Here is a 17661-nt window from a genome sequence, read left to right as displayed (position 1 = left end):
TCAACAACCACCAAACAGCTGAAACAGCAGGTGAACAGATTACAAAAAAGATGTAAACACAAATCCCCTGATCATCTGTTTTTTTTTTTTTTTGTTTTTTTTTTTTTAAACCTGTCCCGTTTGGTTCTTTGCCATCAGAATTATTGTCTAAAGGCGAAGAAAGATGCCCAACGGATTTACTTTACCAAATGGACCATCCCAGCCTTGCCGTAATGGTCCATCTGATTCACCTTTTATTGTTTATTTTATTTTCACTTGCTGAATACGGGACAGACTTGACTGGGGGAAAGAAAGGGAAAAGAAAGAGGGAAAGAAAACAGGGGAAGAGGACGGGGAAAAAAGGGCAAAAAACCAAAACCAACAGAATAAGCAGACAAAAAAATACATATATGATCACCTGGATCACCTGTTGAGAAAGAAAGAAGAAAGCAAGCAGTAATAAACAACATCACAATGATCTATGGAATATGACAGTAAATACTAAATATAAACATTATTGTGCAGCACGTAAGATCGACAGCACACAGTGTGCTTGAGGTAAGAGCCAAAAAGGGTAGTTGTGGTGTGATCACCTGTGGTACACCTGTGAGCATGGACGCGCTTGTTTTAAAAGGTTCCTCATGTAATGATCTCTAGAGGTGGGGCCACGCCCCTCCTCCAGGGCATGACGCAGGTATGGAGGAGATCAAAACTCCAGACGTCCAGAGCAATGTTCCCTCTAATTCCATGTGTCTGAGCGAACACACAAACTCCCTGAGCGTCCCTTGGACCACTGTGAGCGACATCAGACTTGCACTGTGGTCACGCCAGCATCGAATCCATCCAAGTTACATGGTTATTAAAATAATCAAATACAGCATTTACATTTATGTTAGACTACTTTAATTAACCGCTTTAGCCCACTTACAATGAAATGTAAAAAATCTTGTTCATGACCTGTGTAGTATGTTAACACTATTGGAAGTAAAAATAACTTTAACTCCAATTTGAAAACACAACTTCTTTCTTTCTTTCTTTCTTTTTTCATAAAGCTCTGACTGTATAATGAGTCTGTGTCTGGGAGAGAGTCTGCAACTCTCTGTCTCCAAATACAGCATATAATGACCAATACTGGGCAATTAATTATATAGTTACTTCTTCAAAAAGTAACTCAGTTTGGCAACAACAAAGTTTTGCAGCTATTTTTTTTAATGCAGCCAAGGCGTTTTTTAAATAAACATTTCAAACATTTACAGAACAATCGCTGTCTGCATCAGATCTGATGCGACACACATTATTTGTGCCACTCCAAAAAATAATTCTGTCCACTATGAGATGAAGGAAACACCAGCCTGATACCTGCAGGCCTGACAACAGGAGATGTATCACTGCTGTAACACCTGTAACATTCAGCAGCCGCCTCATTGTTCTGACACACACAACAAAACTATTGACACTACACATAACTACACACTAACTAACACTAACTACACAAGATTTGCGCTAACGTCTCAAATCTCTCACATCTCAAACACCGCGGTCACTCCTAAAACTTCCCCCGTTCTTAACAACTAGATGCCACGTTGCCATATCATTTTTGATTGGTCGACACGGTAGTTTTTTCGACCAATAGAAAGGTGGGGGGTTTTTGGTTTTGTTTTTGCTCACAGGCGGAGATGCTTTCGAGCGTTTTCTTTATAAAACGCCGTTTTACCATTTCTTCCCGCAGTAAATATAAACAACGATAGTATTCAGGAAGAAAACCAAACATTGCAGATATTTTTATCATAACTCTGGTTTCACGTGTCTATCAACACAATTTAAAAACTGGTATAAAGTCCAGACTTTTTCCGTCAATTGTTCCGTCTGTCCTGCTCACATCTCCAATGTTGTACACTTGTCATTAATGTGGCTTCAGTCCACATCAACCACGCCGCTTTGCTAGCTAAAACACCGGTGTCGGCACATAAGGACGCTGTCATAGCCTGTCAACCACGTTGATTGGCTGCGTATATACGAATGTGAATCGCATTATTGGTGGACTATAGGATAAGGTGGCATCGTTCTAATCCATACGGAGCAGCCAGTCACTACTGACTAACACTGCAAAACAGAATTGTTAAAGTTTTAATTTTACTTTCAATTCAGGTTAGATTTTTTTGTGCGCAACGCAGATTTCTGTGCGCAGAGACCGTGCCAGCAGTGCGCAATTGCGCACGTGCGCAGCTTAAGGGAACATGGTCCAGAGGCCCTCAGAACACAGAGACCAAGGAAGACCAACAGAGGGCAGCCGCGCCACTATCCCAGAAAGAGCTGAGGAGAGTCCCAGATGAGGGGTCACTCAGCAGCCGCGGAGCAGAGCCAGGGGGGTTGCAGTACGTGCCCGTGAGCTCCGCCGCAGCCAGCTGTGCCTGAGTGACCGAGCCCTGGCCGAGAGGCCGAGGCACCCCGCCTCCGAAGTGGCCCGAGCGAGCCCCAGGCTCCAGGCCCTGATAAGCAGCCGCCAAGGAGTGAGCCGGTGTGTACCTGGCGCCCATCCCCGGACACAAAGAACCACCAATGCACCGAGTCTGAGGGCATCCGCCACCGGCAGGGAAGTGGTGGGGGAGATAGGCCTCCAAACTTGGAGGCCTGAGATGTCCCCAGAAGTGGCGTCTGATACCCAACCTGACATATAGACACACACTCATCTGTTTTTTAAAACATGAAGCGTAGTTGGACGTTCATTTGCTGCTGGTTCAGTGAATTTTGGTTGGACAGTGATGAAACCTGCAGTCTCAGAATCTGTGAGAAGTCTGCTTCAGCACGAACAGCATTGTTGTGTGTTGCTGTGGATTCACCTCTGCAAACTCATCACGTTTACCATCATGTTTCTACTTAGACAATAACAAAGGAAGCAGTTCCCAGGAACTACTTCCTGTCTTGTTAACATAAGAGTATGTTGCCTTCAAACACCTCCACTTCTCTCTTATTACAGGGCTGCCTTATTATTAATCTGCTAATTCTGTCAGTGATGAAAGAAAATGCTTGATCTCACCTGAGAGTTTCCAGTGTACAGTATGGACTCTTCAGTCCTTCAGACAGAAGCTTCACGCCTGAATCCTTCAGTTAATGTTACTCAGGTCCAGCTGTCTCAGATTAGAGGTCTGAGAGCAGAGACCTGAGGACAGAGCTTCACAGCTTCTCTCTGACAGGTCACAGTGATCAGTCTGAAAATAACAGATAAAACACTTATGTTGAAGTGTAATGACATACTATTATATTAGCAATATTTAATCTTGTTTTGTCAGGAAACTGAGCACTGATGCAGAGCAACATGTGGAGAGAATCAGAGGAGAAGAAGTGAAGAGAGAACAGCAGTAAAACAACACTGAATTGTTCAGTGTGCTTTTGATATCAACAAAATGTGTCAATTCTTATTTTGTATTTGTTTTAGTAGAATTGATGATTATCACTGAGAGGAGTAGGAATATTTTACTGTTATTATTTGCTGCTGTTAGTATAATCATCATTACCATTTCATTATTAATAGTGATGTTGCATTTGATGCATTCAGATGTTCAAATATATGGGTATTATATTAGTCTTTATTACAAGTCCAGAAGACCACTTTAATTGTTGAGTTGAATCTATAATTTTAAAGGCTTTTGAATGTTTTTATATTCTTAACATAGTCTTCAGTGGGTGAGAGACGGAGTTGCAGGCTGACAGGAAACACGTCTGCAAGGCATGCTTTTGCAGAGGTGAAACTGAAGCAACTCTGAATGCAAGTACTGTGAGTAGGATATGAACTGTATGAAGCTTTTAGTAGAGGCTTTTGATTAAAACATTTATTCAGTAGATTACATATATAGTTCCAGTTAGGTTATTATATGTAAGGATGAGCCTCTGTTCTGGTGAAAGGTCAGAAGTGCAACGGGTAGATGTGAGAGCATGTAAGGCGAGACACCCATAAACACATACAGACACATATAGTGAGAGAGGTCATGACACGTACGCAGTACACAGCACGCACGCGCCCCCGCACATGCACGCACACAATATAGATAGACTCATTTAGGTAAGAGTTTATAACTGCAAAGTTTGGTGCGTACGTGGTAGTCTGTTCCAGGAAGTACACCAGATGTCCCAGAAGATAAGCGACAGCGAAGACAGCTGAGAGGAAGCACTGGCTTCGACCCGAAGAAGATGTTCTGTTTTAGACTATGTTAAAAGTCATTGTGGTTTTGGAGTGACGTATGCTTTGTTTGAGTCTGCCTGGTAACAGGAAGACTGCCAACCTATAAGTCTTTGTTCTGACTAAAGTAGTTAGTTCGACGCTGAAATCTGCACAGCGGTCGGACTCACACATGTGTATCATTAAAATGCCGTCTAATTTGCACCCGGCTGGATCTGTGGTTATTTTTGGATTTCCCCTCAATATTCTGAACCTTGACATCACTTAGATAACAACCACAGACCAGGTCTAAATTGCACTTTGGTAACAGTTACACCCAGAAATATTCAGAATGTGGACAATTTGTGCTCCAATGTATGGGCCAGGTGGACGATAGATGATAACAAGTAAGACTGGTTTCTGAGTTTACAGCTGGGGTGGACGAGGCTAAGCATCAGGCTTTCAATGAATTACAAGTCTTCTTGGTCTTCGTTAATTAATAGGCTGGTGTGAAAGTTGCTGCCACACCGCCCCTCGGCCTGTGCTTCGAGGTTTCTGGTAGTTAGAATGACTCGGGGGTGTTGATTCATTTAAACTAACATAATCATCCTGCTGCAACCAGGTTTCTGTAAGGCAGAGTAAATCGATTGTTGATCAATTATTAAGTCATGTACTAACAGAGACTGGAGGAGAGAGACCTAATATTTAATATCCACATTTCACTGTTTTACTCTTTGGTTCAGATGTGATACTGTATTGTTCTTTCTTGTGATTTTTTATGTTTAAGTGTTTGTTGCAGGTTTTAGTTTGTTTTTTGTCTGTTTGGGAGCTGACACAGTCTCTATGGAGATGGGTTTTTGGGGGTAGCAGGAGGAGAGAAGCTGCAGAGAGGCGTGTAAGACTGCAACTCTGCTTCCTGGTCCCAACTCTGGATAGTCATATTTGGGGGATTTAATAAATTGGTCCATATTTCTAGAAATGAGAGCTGCTCCATCCAAAGTGGGATGGATGCCGTCTCTCCTAACAAGACCAGGTTTCCTCCAGAAGGTTTGCCAATTATCTATGAAGCCCACATCGTTTCTGGGACACCACTCAGACAGCCAGCAATTTAAGGAGAACATGCGGCTAAACATGTCACTCCTGGTCTGATTGGGGAGGGGACCAGAGAAAACTACAGAGTCCGACATTGTTTTGGCAAAGTTACACACCGATTCAATATTGATTTTAGTGACCTCCGATTGGCGTAACCGGGTGTCATTACTGCCGACGTGAATTATGATCTTACTGTATTTACGTTTACCCTTAGCCAGCAGTTTTAAATTTCCTTCAATGTCGCCTGCTCTGGCCCCTGGAAGACAATTGACTATGGTTGCCGGTGTCTCTAGCTTCACATGTCTGAGAACAGAATCACCAATTACCAGAGTTTGACCCCGGCGGGTGTTTCGCCGAGTGGGGAAAAACGGTTAGACACATGAACAGGTTGGTGGTGTACCTGGGCTTCTGTTTAAGACTATGCTTCCTCCTCACCGTCACCCAGCCGCCCTCTTTCCCCAGCTGCTTGGGGTCTGCCGGGGAACAGCTAGCGGGGCCTACGCTATCTTCGGCTGCACCAGCTACAGGGCCTGGCTAGCTACGGGTGAATGAAGGGTGCGAAGCCGAGTCTCCAATTCAGTAATCCTGGCCTCCAGAGCTGCAAATATGCTACATTGTTACAGGTATCATTACTGCTAAAGGAGGCCGAGGAGTAGCTAAACATCTGACACAATGAGCAAGAAAGTGCAGGAGGACAGGTGAAGTAGCCATGGTGCTAACGAGTCGGCTACGAGCTAAGCTAGCGAACAGTACAGAGACAGTGAGTGAATACTTTGGCTATAAATTAGGTAGTGAGTACACAGAAAGGGTGCTTCAGATGAAGCACGTTAAGATTATACTATGAAATGGAATGTATCTAAAAGTTTTAATTAAATTGCTAAGCAGATAAGCTACTCAGAAACACCACTGTGTTTGAGCAGGAACAGGAAGTGATACTCTACCACAGAGCGAGCGAACACCAAGTGACCCGAGCATAAGTTGAATAAAGGACACTCAAGGCTGGCTTGGAAAGGAATGAAGTCCATGGTGGGATGCAGAGCAAGGACAAAAGATGAATGTGATGCTGAATCAGCAGAAGAGTTGGACTAATTTAATTCCAGCTTTGATATCATTGATTTCAATGAAGGCTTTGTGATTTAGGAAAGGGCTGGTAGCTCTGAGAGTGACACTGATAAGGTGTCTGTGAAGGTTCACAGTCATCTAAAGAGCTTAGAAAAAAGGCATCTGGACTTCTTTAAATTTCTTGAAGACGTTTCACCTCTCATCCAAGAAGCTTCTTTATTCTAGGGTCAAATGGTGGAGAGTCCCAGATTTAAGCCCTGTGGGAGTCAGCCAAGGGGTCACGAACCCCCTTGTTGATCCTCTACCTAATCACACGAGCCAAGGTGTGAAAATGGGTGTAGGTCACAATCAGCCAAGGTTGCGGAGAGCCCATTGTGAAACCTAGCCCCACCCTATCATGTGATTTCTTGAGGTTAGCCTCTGTACAAACAGACTTCAGCCATATGAGAGTGAGTGTGAGTGAATGAGAGCACACACAGGAGACTCTGATCTCTGAATGTGTGTGACTCAGTGAAAAGAGATTGTACTGGATATACTGTGACTGACAAACAAGTTTAAAGAGTAAGGTGTTTGGATTAAAATGGATTATGCTAAAGTGAACGTGCTAATGAATCTGAACTGACTGAAATGTGGAGTGAAGATAATTCAGATGTAAAACAGAGAGGGGGTGATAATAAGATGGGGCTGAAGATCAGTAAAGGGCATGTAAATACCTGATTGGCTGAGTAGATATCAGATCGACAGTTTCACAGTTTTCCTTGTGGATTATAACTTTAAGAAGATGTGACATTCATCAAGGAATCCTGCTCTCCGGATTATTTCCATGAACACTGATCTGGAACACATCTACAGTGCTGGAAGTGCCCATCTCACCACCAACCTCTCTGTGCACATTCACTTTTTAACCCTTTGTGAAACAATAAAGATGTAAATCTGAGTATTATTCTATGTTAGTGCAAATACCTCTAATAGGTTGCTTTAGCCTTTCCAAGTAATATCTTACCTTGGATCTGCGGTCCAGGCTTCTTAATCATCCTAGTTTAACAAGGACTACAGTCTAGAGGAGAGCTGCACTAACAGGTGTGACTGATAAGATCTGACCTGCAAGGATACTCAGGTTTATGTGTATCAGGACAAGCAGGGAAGACATGGACATCAAATCTGTCAGGCTGCCTGAGTCCGCTCATCCATATCAGTTCAGAACTCTGCATTATCTACTGAGAAAGACTCAGAGGTTTAGGGATCAGAAGTTCTACAAAAAGCAGAACCAGACTTCCTGTATAGAGGTCTGCGGGCCTACTGATCCATAGTGTCAGCACAACTTTCACGTCATATTCATCTCAACACAACTAAAACATGGTGACTGACCTCAGAGTTTCAAATCGACATTGTGGATTCTCCAGAAGAACACACAGCTGCTTCACTCCTGAATCCTGCAGGTTGTTGTAGGTTCCACTCAGGTCCAGCACTCTGGGATACGAGGGGTTGGACTTCAGCGCTGCTGCCAGATAATCACAGCTGATCTCTGACAAATCACAGCCCTTCAATCTGAATAAAAAATGAAAGAAGGTTCAGAATGTAGAATTTTAGAAAATGGAAACTCCAAACAGCTGAAGCCAACAGGAAGCAGCTTCAAACAAAAACAAACAAGAGAAAAAAAATGAATTTTTCACATTGAAGCTGTACATTTATCATAAAGTTGTCAAGTTTTGCCGTGTGAAATAAAAAAAACTGAACAGGAATCCTCAGAGTTGAACCCTCTGTACAGAGGTTCAGTTTCCTCTTCAGGTTCCAAAGTGCAGAACAACAAGGTTTTAAACAGCTTCGTTCCAGCAGCCACAGAAATGCAGAGAAAATTATTTGGATCTCCTGGTTGTGTTGTATGATGCTGTGTTTGCATATCTGGTGTCTGTGTTGCTTTGTGAGGATGGATCATCTACTGCAGCCCCAGATAACAGAGCTGGACGTGAACCTGGTAGCTTCACTTAGAAGACACTTGTGACGGGAACGTGTGAGAAGTTTTGTGCAGACAAGTGTGGATTTAGAGTCTGGGACGAGCTCTCCACAGTCTTTGTGGAGGTCCACATTCTGCATACTGCCTGTGAGAAGCTGGAGACATTTCTCCTCCAAATCCACTGAGCAGCTGCTCGTGGTGGTATTAGCTTCATGTGTGCGTGTTAGCATGAAGCCTCGGTCACACTCTGCTGAGGACACGGTCACAGCTGGACGCGTGATGGACGAGTCGTCCTTCCTGTTAAACTTCTTTGAGGTGAGCTTGAAGCTGCTGCTTGGGGCACATGCACAGCTGGTTATTGTACTGGAAATGTTCTGCAGACAAGTCCACGCGCTCACAACAAAGCTCAGTGTGGACGACACTGTGCACGCTCCAATGCTGATTGGTTATAAAGTGGGCGGGAACAGGAAGAGAGCAACAGCAGCATTTAGCCCAAACATGGAGGATCAAAGACGAAGAACATGAGAAGCTCAGATGGAGGCTGCAGTGGACACTTTTCATTGTTTTAACACTCGCTTTCACTTCAGCTTCACCAACAATAGCATAAGCAGAGCAGCCCACTGACTGCGTGGCCGTGACAGCGCCCCTGGTGACTTTAAACTGCTACAACATGTAGACGACCGTCTGCTGCTCATTTCTTTGCCACCATCACAGGAGCTCTTTATCCTGTTCTTCACTCTCATTGGTTCTTTGTGTGCTTGTTTTTTAGAACAGTAGTCATTGTGATTGTTCAAAGAAGACAATCAGCTGTGACTAAATGCAGCTCCTACAGCAGTGATGGGAATAACTACTGAAGCTAATCCAGTATCAAAGCTCAGGAATCAGCAGCTCCCACCTCGTTTTCTTTGAACAACTATTTTAGCTGCTGTGTTTTGTGTTTCTGCAGACCTCAGACATCCTGCTGCTCTGGAGAACTGAAGCTCTAAAGGGCTCAGCCTTTATCTCCAAGAAACAAAGCTGATCATGGAGACCCAGCAGGTCAGCTGATCTGTGGACAGCACCAGCATCTTTAAGTAAGTCTGAGAGCTGAGCAGTCTTTGGAAGCCTTTACTGTCTGATAGTCTCAGAGCAGGATTTGGATCATTATTTGGCTTTTCTTCTATTATTATGTTTAGTTTCTGCTTCACAGATATTCTCTGAGATGTTCTCTGAAATGTTTCCCACTGTTGGACAAACTTTCACAGTTTCTTCATAAAGCAGATCTCCTGTGGAGTCCATCTGTGATAATATGTTAAACACTGAATTATGATTCATATCTGAATGTACTGACTGTTAATTATTGATGAGATAATCAGTAAATATAAAGATGTTTGAGTTTGGCTTTGATGAATCAGAATAAAAGTAATAAAATAATGATTTTAGAAACAGGCCTAACTCAGGCCAGCTGACAGCCTGTGTACAAACAGACTTCAGCCATATGAGAGTGAGTGTGAGTGAATGAGAGCACACACAGGACACTCTGATCTCAGAATGTGTGTGACTCAGTGAAAAAGAGGATTGTACTGGATATACTGTTACTGACAAACAAAGTTTAAAGAGAAAGGTGTTTGGATTAAAATGGATTATGCTAAAGTTAATGTGCTAATGAAATCTGAACTGACTGAAATGTGAAGTGAAGATTATTCAGATGTGAAAGAGAGAGAAAGTGATAATAAGGTGGGGCTGGAGATCAAACACCTGATTGGATGAGTAGATATCAGATGGACAGTTTCACAGTTTTCCTTGTGGATTATAACTTTAAGAAGATGTGACATTCATCAAGGAATCCTGCTCTCCGGATTATTTCCATGAACACTGAGCTGGAACACATCTACAGTGCTGGAAGTGCCCATCTCACCACCAACCTCTCTGTGTACATTCACTTTTTAACCCTTTGTGAGACAATAAAGATGTAAATCTGAGTATTATTCTATGTTAGTGCAAATACCTCTAATAGGTTGCTTTGGCCTTTCCAAGTAATATCTTACCTTGGATCTGCAGTCCAGGCTTCTAAAATCACAATTATTGGTTAATCAATAGTTTAACAAGCACTAAAATCTAGAGGAGAGCTGCACTAACAGGTGTGACTCCAAAAGTTGATTCTGTTCATCTGGACGTAGCGTTTTGTGGGAGAAATGTTTCGTCATCATCCAGGTGACTTCTTCAGTCTCAGCTGACTGCAGGTTTCCCCAATCTTATAAACAGTACATTTGCATAATGACTGAAACCAGCCCACTGAAGGAACAATGGGCTGGGAGGTCAGTTCCTTAATCATAATTATGCAAATTCTCATGACCATTGATCAACAACCACTGACAAGATACTCATGTTTATGTGTATCAGGACAAGCAGGGAAGACATCAACTCTGTCAGGCTGCCTGAGTCCGCTCACCCACATCAGCTCAGAACTCTGCATTATCTACTGAGACAGACTCAGAGGATCAGGGATCAGAAGTTCTACAAAAAGCCTAACAGGACTTCCTGTATAGAGGTGTGTGGGCCTACTGATCCATAGTGTCAGCACAACTTTCACGTCATATTCATCTCAGCACAACTAAAACATGTGACTGACCTCAGAATTTCAAATCGACATCGTGAATTCTCCAGAAGAACACACAGCTGCTTCACTCCTGAATCCTGCAGGTTGTTGTAGTCTACACTCAGGTCCAGCACTCTGGGATACGAGGGGTTGGACTTCAGAGCTGCTGCCAGATAATCACAGCTGATCTCTGACAAACCACAGCCCTTCAATCTGTATAAAGAATGAAAGATGTAAGTTTATTAGACAAAGTGTGAGCTTGAAATCATTCAGTGTTTCATCATCTGTTCAGAGCTGAAGAAGGTTCAGAATGTAGAAGTTTAGAAAATGGAAACTCCAAACAGCTGAAGCCAACAGGAAGCAGCTTCAAACAAACAAGAGAAAAAACTCTGAATGTTTCACATTAAAGTTGTACATTTATCATAAAAACATGAAAAAGTCGTGTTTTTCCTTCAAGGAACAACATGGCTTCACTTTTAAAGGTGAAATGAAAGAAATGGACATATTTGAAGTTCACCTTTTTCCAGTCACATTATTAAAGCAGACAAACTACAAGCTCATTTTCATTCCAACAAGTCATCTTCTGACCCTTTATTATTATTGTTATTATTCAATATTTATGGATGATGTTCTAAATTAGGCTCAAATATGTGACAGACATTTAATCCCATGTCAGTTTGGCCTCATCCTGGGCCGGATTATCCAACACACACTCTGACCACAGGCCCAGGGGCCACATACAGCTGGGCTCCATCCAAGACACGGGAAACTAAACCAACACAATAATAAAGAGCACCATTTGATCTTCTTATATTTTAGCTTTTCAAGCCAAACATACTAAAAACATGAGTATACATATGTTTTCTGATAAAATGATGTGACAGTTAGAAAAGAATAACGTGGTGGTGTTACAGCCGGCCTTTCTCCCCTCTGCTGCCGAGGCTCATAGTCTCTCCCAAACTCAGCTACAGGACTTCCACATGAATTAAAGCAGCAGAACTGACTTTACAAATGAAAGAGGAACAGGAGAAGAGGAGAGGGAGGCCACCCTGACCATCACTCCAGCTGAAAACATCACACTTTCATTAAAGTTGGTGAGAAAATGTTGAGCAGGATGAGCTGCTGGCTAATCTGGAGGCTGTAGCAGCAGCCCACAGTTACAGTGGATTTCCACTCATGAAAAAGATCTGGCTGCTTCATTTCTCATTTCATATCAGAGACTTTAAGGCTTCAGTGAAGCTGTACTGCACAGGTGTCGAACTCCAGGCCTCGAGGGCCGGTGTCCTGCAGGTTTTAGATGTTTCCTTGATCCAGCACAGCTGATTTAAATGGCTAAATGGCCTCCTCAACATGTCTTGCAGTTATCCAGAAGCCTGGTAATGAACTAATCATTTGATTCAGGTGTGTTGACCCAGGGTGATATCTAAAACCTGCAGGACACCGGCCCTCGAGGCCTGGAGTTTGACACCCCTGCAGTGTACTGTGATGCTTCCTTTCCATATTCAGCCCAATGTGCTCTGTATTGTTTTATGCAGGTCATCTAAACAGGAATGAGCAGATCATTTCACTATAAAAGGTTGGAACTGTAAAGAAAACAAACAGAGCTCATAAGCTGAAACTGATTTCAGTTTTTCAGCTGGAACATTTTAGTTGTTCCTTTTTCAATACATACATAATTATATTTACAGTAAGTCTTATCATTCCCCTTTTCCCTGTCAGTCACCGCCAATGTTCCCTCTAATTTTTCATGTGTCTGAGCGAACACACAAACTCCCTGAGCGATCCCTTGGACCACTGTGAGCAACAGCAGACGTGTGCACTGTGGTCACGCAGCATCTAATCCATCCAAGTTACATGGTTTATTAAAATAATCAAATTACAGCATTTACATTTATGTTAGACTACTTTTAATTAACTGCTTTAGCCCACTTACAATGAAAATTAAAAACAATCTTGTTCATGACCTGTGTAGTATGTTAACACTATTGGAAGTAAAAATAACTTGAACTCCAATTTTGAAAACACAACTTTCTTTCTTTTTTTTTTTTTTTTAAAATAAACTCTGACTTGTATTATGAGTCTGTGGTCTGGGAGAGATTCCTGTAACTCTCTGTCTGCAAAATACAGTAAATAATGACCAATGTTGGGAGCTGTTCTGCATCAAATCTGATGCCACACAAATTATTTGTGCCGCTCCAAAAATCATTTCTGTCCACTATGAGATAAAGGAGAACAACAGCCTGATACTTGCAGGCCTGAGAGCAGGAGATGTATCACTCCTGTAACACCTGTAACACTCAGCAGTCGCCTCATTGTTCTGACACACACAACAAAACTATTGACTACACTACACACTAACTACACAAGATTTGCGCTAAACGTCGCAAATCTCTCACATCTCAAAACACGCCGTCGCTCCTAAAACTTCCCCCTCCCTAAACAACTAAATGCCATGTTGCCATATTTTTTTTTGATTGGTCGATATGGTACATTTTTCCACCAATAGGAAAAGGTGGGGGTTTTTGGTTTCATCTTTGCTCACAGGCTTTCGAGCGTTTTCTTTATAAAACACCGTTTTTACCGTTTCTGCGTTTCTTGCAGTAAATATAAACAACGATAGTATTCAGGAAGAAAACCAAACATTAGTTCTGCCGCAAACGATTATTTGGATAGTCGACTAGTCACCGATTATTTTTGCGATTTGTCGACATGCATCCATTGGACGTAAAATGTCCAGCTTATTGCACCAACATGCATCTGCTCTTATATAACTATCATTAGCTTACAGCTTTAAGTGTTTAAGGTATGTGCTAACTAAAAATAAAGACAAGATGATAGTTGATTAAATTTAAATGAAATTTGCAGATTGTTTCGGTGGAGTTTAATAAACTCAGCCGTCTGCTCCTTGCTATCTAAAATATAACAGGACACCGGAGTATATTCTCGAGCATCTCACACTTCTGATAATCAGTTGTCTGCTTGACGTTTATTAAGCTGTGTAAAAACTATAACTTTAATCTCAGCCAAACCGATTTACTCAGGAACAAATAAAATACTAAAAAAAAGCCAAACAATAACATTTTTAAGTTATCTACGTGACTTATATATGTTTATCCTGAGTAGCGAAAGACGGCGGTGGGTTTGAAAAAGATTTGCTGGGAGTCCGGTGTTCTCACGGGCTCTAGTGAGCCTTGCCCCCGGCTAGCTATCGAGCTAGTGGGTAAGAGACGTCGCCGAAAACGTCAGAGCGCTTTTGAAAATATGTGGTGTCTTGATAAACTGAGCAGATATTTGAGGTTTACACAGCTACATTCTCGCCTGAAAATATGTTAAACGTTTATTTTGTGACCCAGAAAGAATAATAAGAGTAATATTAAAACTAACTAGCTGCCGCCATTGTTGGAAACTGAGCTGGGCTGCGCTATGAATTCTGGGACAGAGCTACTTCTTCTTCTTCGGGGTTTAACGGGAGCTGGCATCCTTGTACATGCAGTGCTGCCATTTTCTGTTTCAGTCCGTTATTACACTCTTAAATCCTACTACTTATTCCTGCGTCTTTTGTGATCTTACAAAGCTTCAACGATGCGTCGACTATTAAATCTGTCGTCGACGTAATCATGACTAGTCGACTAATCGTGGCAGCCCTACCAAACATTGCAGATATTTTTATCATAACTCTGGTTTTACGTGGCCTATCAACACAATTTAGAAACTGGTATAAAGTCCACACTTTTCCCGTCAATTGTTCCGTCTGTCCTGCTCACATCTCCAATGGTTGTACACGTTGTCATTAACGTGGCTTCACTCCACATCAGCCACGCCGCTTTGCTAGCTAAAACACCGGTATCGGCACATAAGGACGCTGTCGTAGCCTGTCAACCACGTTGATTAGCTGCGTATATATGAATGTGAATCGCATTATTGGCTGGACTATGGGATAAGGTGGCATCGTTCTAATCCCATACAGGAGCAGCCAGTCACTTACTGACTAACACTGCAAAACAGAATTGTAAAAGTATTCATTTTAATTTCAATTGAGATTTGATTTTTTTTTTTTTGTGTGCAACGCAGATTTTCTGTGCGCAGAGACCGTGGCAGCAGTGCGCAATTGCGCACGTGCGCAGCTTAGAGGGAACATTGGGCACCACCACAGTTCACTTCAACAAAACTTTACTTCAGATTTGTTTTCATGTTTTGATCCAGCAATGGGAGCTGTTTCCCCCCCAGTTCCAGTCCTTGTACTAAGCTAGGCTAAACATGTCCAGTGCCTGTCTCTGTGCAGCTTTTAATATGATGTTAATAAGGTAGAAATGGAGGAAGAAGAAAATGACTTCATCAATCAACATGCAGCTACCAACCCAAATGGTGAGGTGGTGATTAGTTATTACGGTTGTTTATGATCCCCTACATTATCCTACATTCAAATATATTCTACAGCTACAATAGTGTTTGTGTTCCTAAAAGGATTTCATGAATGTGTTATTGTTCATGTCACATCTGTATGAAACAAAGAGGAAGTTTATCCTTCATGATCACAAACTGTTCCAGCATGTAAACCTGAGATCTGTGTGGAGCAGCTGACCTGTACGATGTGCTCAACACCAACATTATTTACCATCATGTGACAGGTGAGACCTGAGTCTGGGAACCGCCCCTGGTGGGCGGAGCTGGTCTTTGCTCCTTTGATAAGCGCAGGTGTGGGCAATTGGGCATTTTCTCTGCAAACCTGAAGCTGTAAGTGCTCAGTCCAAGTTGGGCAAGTTGGTGTTTGTAACTTCTTTCTATGGAAGTCTGATATGGGTTCTCTCCTAAACTTCTATTAGAATGGTGGGAAACATTGCTCCCGTGAGAACGGTATAGTGGACTTCATCGCCACTGACCCACAGTTATTAGGGTGTGACACGAACTTGTGGACAGGTAACAAAACAATTAAGTTGAGGAATATTCCTGTGTTTTATTGTCCAGCATAAGTGATCTCCTGCCTTTTATTCACAGAGTACCGAGCTGCTGCTTTGCCAGGTGGATTTCTGGTTGCGGGCAAAGGACCCGACACATCAGTGTGTTTTAATTTGTTTTAAACTGGTGTAAGTCGACGGCCCGACTGCTGCGGCTGTCGATTGTTTTGTTTTTTTTGTTTTATTTTTTCTGTATCAGTAGGCACCACAAATGTTGATTCTTTTAGTATTTTAACCCTTTTTAAAAAATATATATATATATATTGTCGCGAACGGTGAAGGCGCTGCAGGGAAAACAAATCATTTTTTTTCCTCACCGCTTCTGCATGCACAGCGGTGGGCCTGAGTGAAGACGGCACTGAAGCTTTTGTTTTTTTTCTAGTTTTTTTGCCCATCTGGGGTCGTGTGTCAGTTGCCGTCCCTTTTTAATCTGTTATGTTGATTTGTTCTTAATGGTTCCCCGCAGCGCTTGTCCTGTCTCCCGGGCAATCATACAGTTTTATCGCTTTTAAATAAGGTAAAGTTTTTAATTGGTTTTAAGTGCCGTTGTTACGTTGTTACTTTTATTTTGTATTAAAAATTAAATTCTTTTTAACTGACTGTGCGCCTACGGCTCTGTCCTATTTTAAATAGGTACCTGCCACGGGTCACAATCAGTTACTGTGTGACTGAACCACGTGGGTGTATGAAACATCACTTTTAGTTTTAATAGCACATGGCAACATTCAGACGTGAATCTATACAGTAACACTTTGATTTGTTACAGTGAGGAGACTGTTGAAGGGAACGATGAGGGGAAACTGCAGCAACAGAAACCAGGAGACAAAGCTGAGGTCTGGGTTCCTCTATGCTACACACAGCCTCCTGCTCCTGGACTTTAGTAAACACATCAATATCTCCAAGTACACTTACTTCAGAAAGTCTATTAAACTCATTACAAGTTTACTTCAGCATTAAATTACTCACAACATCAGCACACACTAGTAAACAAAGTAACTCACACAGCTACTGTTCAAGTTTAGTCATCTTTAATACAAATATACCTCATTATTATGAATCTCATAGCTACCTGCTCATTGAACTGAACAATAATTCTGTTTTACCATTAAAACAAAATATGTGACTGTAAAAAATCTTCAGACAGTAATTAAGAAACTCCTAAGCAATCCAAAGATAAAGAAGAGGTCACCTGCCAATTCTATAAAGCTTGGTTGTTTATATAATAATATCATTTAATGATCAGCAGTGGGGATGTTTGGATCCTGACCTGAGAGTTTCCAGTGTACAATGTGGACTCTGCAGTGCAGCAGACAGAAGCTTCACTCCTGAATCCCGCAGGTCATTGTTACTCAGGTCCAGCTCTTTCAGACTAGAGGACTGGGAGTTGAGAACTGAGGACAGAGCATCACAGCTTCTCTCTGAGAGGTTACAGCCACTCAGTCTGGAAGAAAAAAAAACAAACAAATTAATTAAATCAGTCTAATGAAACATTTTTTAATGCCAGCATATAATTATTGGTTAACTAAATAGCTTCATTAAAACACAACTCTTCTTCTATATCAGCACTTACTCCTTGTAAGCTCCACCTGCTCCACCTTCTGAGTCAGAAGACATGAAAACAAACTGTAAATCTAGTAGAAACATGATTGGAAATCTTCTCAGATCCATTTGTACACTTAGAGCCTGATACTGAAATATAGCAGCACAGACATTCCCAGCAGCAAAGGGTTCTTGCTGATCGGAGCTGGCTTGGCCCTGGCTTATTGAAGATTAAAGAAAGCGGAATCAGCTGTTCAAAACCCCACAAGGCTGCCCGCTGTGACTGAAACAATGGGACGGGTCGTGACTTCTCAAAATGGGTTCATTGAACGCAGCACGGATAAGA

The 17661-nt window shown here is 42.1% G+C and overlaps 1 long non-coding RNA gene across 1 annotated transcript; it reads right to left on the bottom strand.

The window, feature by feature from the left end:
* Positions 1 to 7649: 7649 nt before the first annotated feature.
* Positions 7650 to 17104, bottom strand: LOC112844590 (uncharacterized). The gene is made up of 3 exons (XR_003217323.1): positions 17044 to 17104; positions 10855 to 11034; positions 7650 to 7837 (listed from the first exon to the last, which is right to left on the bottom strand). It is a non-coding gene; the product is annotated as an uncharacterized LOC112844590 (long non-coding RNA).
* Between the last annotated feature and the right edge of the window lie 557 nt (positions 17105 to 17661).

This window comes from Oreochromis niloticus, unplaced genomic scaffold (assembly GCF_001858045.2).
Source record: "Oreochromis niloticus isolate F11D_XX unplaced genomic scaffold, O_niloticus_UMD_NMBU tig00000384_pilon, whole genome shotgun sequence".
Lineage (NCBI taxonomy): Eukaryota > Metazoa > Chordata > Actinopteri > Cichliformes > Cichlidae > Oreochromis > Oreochromis niloticus.
This window is presented reverse-complemented; position numbering and strand designations above follow the sequence as displayed.